The sequence below is a fragment of the Cygnus olor genome, chromosome 19 (genome assembly GCF_009769625.2).
Source record: "Cygnus olor isolate bCygOlo1 chromosome 19, bCygOlo1.pri.v2, whole genome shotgun sequence".
In the NCBI taxonomy this organism is placed as follows: Eukaryota; Metazoa; Chordata; class Aves; order Anseriformes; family Anatidae; genus Cygnus; species Cygnus olor.
The window spans coordinates 3,985,760-3,991,240 of NC_049187.1; the positions used below are offsets into that span (position 1 = coordinate 3,985,760).

Sequence of the window (5,481 nt, forward strand, 5' to 3'; positions counted from 1 at the left end):
TTTCTCAACCAGGAGAGAAAAAGCTGCTGCTAGGACCCATTCTAGGAAAAAGATTGCAGGGAGCGAGGGGATGCTGGAGGTGGGAGAGACCTGTGGAAACAGGAGAGAGGCACCGCAACCTGCGCTGGGTGCAGAGCACAGGTCCCCCCCGCTGCAGCTCCAGGGGTCTGCAGGAAAGGGGAGCGGGAGCGGGTGGCTGGGAGCAAACAACAGCAAACAACAACCCTGCTCTATTAGACCCAAGCATCCTAATATTACCAGGAGCCGTGCATTTGCCTGCTCCATGGGGGTGCTCATGAAAAATAACCATTTGGAGGCATTCAGGCGCTGTGAGAGCTGCTGATGAAAAAACACCCCACGCAGATCTCTTTCTCCAGCTTTTCATTTTATTTGTTTTCTTCATGAACCCAAAGAAGAGTTACAGCAGGGATACAGCTTTCTTCACATCCTTTCTTACTTACTCTAGTAAGTCCACCAGGAAATGAAGTGGCATGCCCTGACCACACAAGCCCCTACACACACAGCTGCAGCTTTTAATTTCAATGTGAGGGTAAATTGGCTTCATCTCATCATGGGAAGACTCTTTTTAAGCCCAGAAACAGCTCTCCACACTTTTTCCCTCCTAGGGTGCACCCGGAGGAAAACAAGCAGTCATCTGTAATCATATGGCTAATGAGGGATATTGATTAATGAGGCAGAGGGAGGCAGGGCCAGGCACAGCCCGAACGGGGCAGAAAGGGGCTGAGCACAGACCCTTAGGGGTGTTTGGTGAGGTGGGAGACTGCAATGTGAGACAAGGGGAGAGGACATTCCAGGAGATACTGCCAGCCCCTGTATTTGAGGAATCAAGCTGAGAAGGCAGTGAGAAGGAGGTGTGAACATTTTTCTGCCTGCCTGGGGAAGAGTTTGGAGATGGGAAGCTGGGCCAGTGTGGACAAAGGGATGTTTCTACATTTACTGCCTCTCTCCCCCTGCGTGCTGCCTTCAGGCCACCCGAGCTGAATGCTCACAGCTTGCACTGAAGTGTTGGAGAACTGAAAGGGCCTGAGGCTGTGTCGGCTGGTCCCTGGCATCTTGCATTTCAAATGCCCTCAAAATGATGGATTTGATGCTTCCTCTTTTATTTATTACATTTAAAGCATTTTTGCCAGGGGGGGTAGCTCAAGAGAAGACACAGCTTATTTTCCTGAGGATCCCAGGGGCTGGGCTCTCTCACAGCTGCCTGCAAAGCAAAAGACAGGCACCCACCAGCAGCTAGGTGTGCAGCAATCTGCTCTCCTGGGGGGCAGAGAGGGGCCAGGGGCAAGGCAGGGAGGAAAGGTCCACCTGGCTCAGGAGCAGGAGGCGGCAGCCAGCAGGGAGTCTATTTGCAGAGCTTTCCTCCTGGCCGCTGGGCAGTGATTATCGATGCCACGCAGCTGTAAATGTTCTCTCGGCGGCCGGGACCTGGGAGTGGAGAGTGCGGCTCAGCTGAGTGTGTTATTGGATTAGCAGCTGATTAGAGCTGTTAAGAGTCCACTCTTGAATAATCAACATGGTGCTTTTTGGCTGCTGTGCAGCGGTGGGAGGGGGAAGGAGGCAGAACAGCTAGGCTGGCTGCTGTTGGTTTGTGGCTAAGCCCTGGGCATTGCTGTCAGCAAGCCCTGCTCAACGGGCAGACGTGGTGCCCACCTTCCCCAGGTCCAGGCTTTGAAAGCTCAGCACTGATGGGATGTGGGGTTGCAGGGGAACCCCTTCTTTCCCTGACATATATTTCAGGCCATAATGTTTCCTACCAGCAGGGTTAGGATCTGAAGCTTCTTAACCCTATGGGAAGACAACCGTGCAGCTTGATGGTGTGCTGATAGTTGTGGTGGGCTCGATCCATTGTGAACCCGGGTAAGAATGTAGTGCACTGGAGACTGTGACTGTATGCTTGTGGTGCTGGAGAAGGGAAGTCAAGTGGAGGAGGTCCAGGTCTCATAGGGAGATGGAGGAGCTGACTCCCTCTACTGGGCTAACACAACGGGTGGAGATGGTGTGGGCATGTTGGGGTCCCACAGCTTGCAAAAGGGACTCCCTGGGCAGGGTGAAAAGGGCAGGGGCACTCTTCTGGTGAAGAGTTCTTCTAAGTGCCAGTGAGATCAAAAGCTTAGCAGGGGCTTACAGTGTTGTGCTTTAGTCTATTCCTATAGAGACAAGGCAAGGCAGAGGCTGAAGGATAAATCTGAGCTAGCAAGGCTAGGCTGGGAATGCTTTAAATGAAGAAGGCACAGCATTCTCTGTCCTTTGCTTCTCCTCCAGACTGACACCCAGCAGCATGTGGGTGAGGAACAGATAAAAAGCAGTGTGCCTCCTGGCCCTCCTCTTTCTCTTTCCCCTCATTATAAATTTTTAAGGTTGATTTGGCCTGTTATTCAGCCACAACTTCCCCTGGAGAAGCTTCCTACAGCCACCTTGCGGCAGGAGCCATCCTGCTCTCCTTTGATGTGTCGGTCTGCTCCCCGGAGCTGAGTCTTCCTGGTGCTCTCTGGTCTGGAGAGCTCAATTCACCACCAGCTTCATGCACCCTGCTTTTCCCCTCAGTCACAGTGCTCTTGTTCCCACTAAAATCAATGGCATGGCAACTGTGTGAGCGAGGGGAGAATTTGATATTACAAGGAATAACAAATCACAGGCATATCAAGTGTGCCCTGATATCCAAGGGCACTGAGCGGCAAGGACCAAGGAGATCCCTTGCTCACTCTCTCTCCCTCTGCCTGTCTCTGAGGATCAGTATTCTCCTTCCAGAGACCTGTAGGGGTCACAGTTGGATTGTACAACAGGCTGTGAGCATGTCCTTGGGAAAGGAAACCATTTCTGCTGAAGTATCGACCAGAAAGCCAGTAGGAGGCCAAGTGCCCTCTGCCCACAGGCCACTGCCTCAAACCCCTCTCAGAAGTGGGCTCCAACCCGTCCTCTGCCTCTTTCTGCCACTAAGGCCCAGATGTCTCCCATGGGATGTATTTCTTAGCTTCAACATAGTGAAACCAAACGTGTTCCAGGCTGGAAAGAGCCACTCTCAAGTCCACGCACAGGAGGGTGTGAGGAACCAATACTTTACTGGGACAGTTCTATAATGGAGAGGGAAGAGGAGAGGTGATGCTTTAGATAACATGATTTATACCTGCACAGTGCTATCAAGGGAAGGGAGAGGGACCTAATTAGTAACTTGGAACCTAATTAAAGAGGCTCAAGTGAAGACTTCTGTCTGTGTCCAGGTTTCTTGTTCGTGTGAGTATTGGTGGACCATCAAGGTTGGTGCGAAGCGGCTTTGCTTCCTGTTTGTCTAACCTGATCTTACTTAAAACCAGGTAGTATAAACCTCAAAAATCAAAATCCAGGTGGTGGAATTTGAAGAACTTCAGGATATGGGCAGACCTCCACTGAAGTGAAATGGATGTGGCAGCTCTTGAAACCCTGACCTGGTTTCCTCTGGGATCATTACTTGTCTCTGCAGTTCCCTCATGGGGCTGTGCACATCCATCTTATCCTCCAAATTCAGAACCTCCCATAACAGAGAAGTCACAGGACATGTGCAAGACCAGGCAGCAGTGTGCTAGAGGTATGGCCTGTGCCTGGACAGATTCCTAATCCCCACGTGAAAGCAGGTGCCTCAGCAGGGGTTTTCTGGCATGATTGCACCAGTCTGGTCCTTCTTCCTTCCACTGGGTAGCAGAAAGTCTTCTTCAGGTGAGCCTGACCCAGTCTCCATCATAAGGAGCAGCCCAGAAACAGCATCACTTGTCTTCATTCTCCAAGGTCCTTGTGGACACACACCCACAAGAACTCTCCAGTCACTGTTAGAGATCCCTTCCCATGCCTGCACTGCACCACAAATTAGGATCTGGCCATGACGCTCACAAGGATGGACCCGTTCCACTGTGCAATAATTAAATTGCCTGTAATTATGTTCTTGACAAGTGAAATACAGGCAGTAAATGATCCTAACATTCTTTGCTCCCTCCTTCTTCCCAAGACTCCCCCAGCTGCCCCTCCCCTCTAAATGCTGAATTATTTTACAGTTGATAGTTCCTTAGATTTGCCGACCTTTAAAAGCTGAACACTACATGCCTGTTGAATTTTAATCAATTTATTTTTTTCAACTGGAAATGTCAGACTTCTGTACGGAATTACTTGGTGCTGGCTGATGTGACAAAGACTCAAAGTTCAGCATCTGAAGCCGCGGAGGAGCAGAGAGTTGCGTGCATTAGCACAGATAATTTGCAGGATGTGAAAATGAGAGCAGGAGTGAGGGAGCATATATTTTTCATTAGCTTTGGTTTAGAGGGTTCGGGGACCTGCATTTATTTCATCCAGTGAACTCTGGCCTCATTAAATCCAGACCGTGGCTGGTAATGACTGGAAGTAAGAAGCTGTGGAGGCCACTAAAGGGCAGGAGGCAAAGTGAGTTCTTTGCTGGAGCACGGAGAGAACCTCCGTGTATGCGGTGACGGGGGGGAGCACCAACCTCTGCTGTGTCTGCTCCATGGTACCGAGCACAAGAAGGTGCCAGTTGCCCCAGCCATCCACCATCCTGCACTGGTGCAGTTCATTAAGGCACGTTATACCACCTGCTTCACGCTGCTCCAGAAGACCTGAAGAGCCCAGCAAAACTTCCACTTGCAGTGTAGCTTTCCCAGCCCAACTGAGAGGTTGATTAAACTTCGCAGTAGCGTTGAGCTTGGCCGGCATTGCCCAGAAGGATTAAGCATTCCCCAACTGGAGCAAAGCCCATCCAGAAAGATGGGAAGAGGTTTACTTGCAAACACAGACCTGCAGACTGATTCCTGCTGGGGAAGCCCGTGGCCGTGAGCACACACCAGGGAGGAACCCTGCTGTCCTTACAGGGATTTGCTGGCCTTCACTGTGACTTTGGCATCATATTTGTGAGCAGTGGCTACAGCCAGGGCAATGCTGGGAGCTACCCTGCCTCCTTTCTGAGCAGGAATTTCTCTGTGGTCAGCGGCTAGGTAGCTCCACATTAGTCCTGTCCTGCATCACCTTCCCTACTCTGAGTCGTTTGAAGCAAAAGTTATCATCTTCTGTTTTTCTTGTATCAGCGGCCTCTGGTGTTTCCCTGTAGTGCTGTAGTCTGTTCTAATCCTGGGCCGTGACAGCCTACAAACAAGTTTCTGTCCTATTAAAATTTAATTCCTTCTTTGGAATAGAGACTTCTCATCGCACAGAACCAGATGGATAAATGTTTGCTAAGGTGACAAGGATTGAGTATATTTAATCTTCTTCCTTCTCTTTAAAAAACGGTGCCCATCGTCGCCTCTTGGCACAGGTACCTTAAAATCAATAATGAACCTTGCAAGTGGATCTGTGATAAAATATGGTCTATCCTTCTCCATTGAACTGTAATAAGCATCTTTTTCAAAACCATGCATGCGCCTACATGCAGCAAGAATAATGTGGTGGCTGCGTAGGTTCAAGGAAAGTTCCAGTGCTTTGGTCTTC

General features: G+C 50.2%; 1 long non-coding RNA gene across 2 annotated transcripts; it reads left to right on the forward strand.

Annotated features, from left to right (window-relative positions):
* The first annotated feature begins 633 nt into the window (after positions 1-633).
* LOC121057561 lies at positions 634-5,242 on the forward strand. Of its 2 annotated transcripts, none has more exons than XR_005813843.1 (3): positions 634-872; positions 1,782-1,878; positions 2,284-5,242. It is a non-coding gene; the product is annotated as an uncharacterized LOC121057561 (long non-coding RNA). The 2 variants fall into 2 exon arrangements; XR_005813842.1 differs by lacking the exon at positions 634-872 and adding an exon at positions 1,552-1,680.
* Positions 5,243-5,481: the final 239 nt, after the last annotated feature.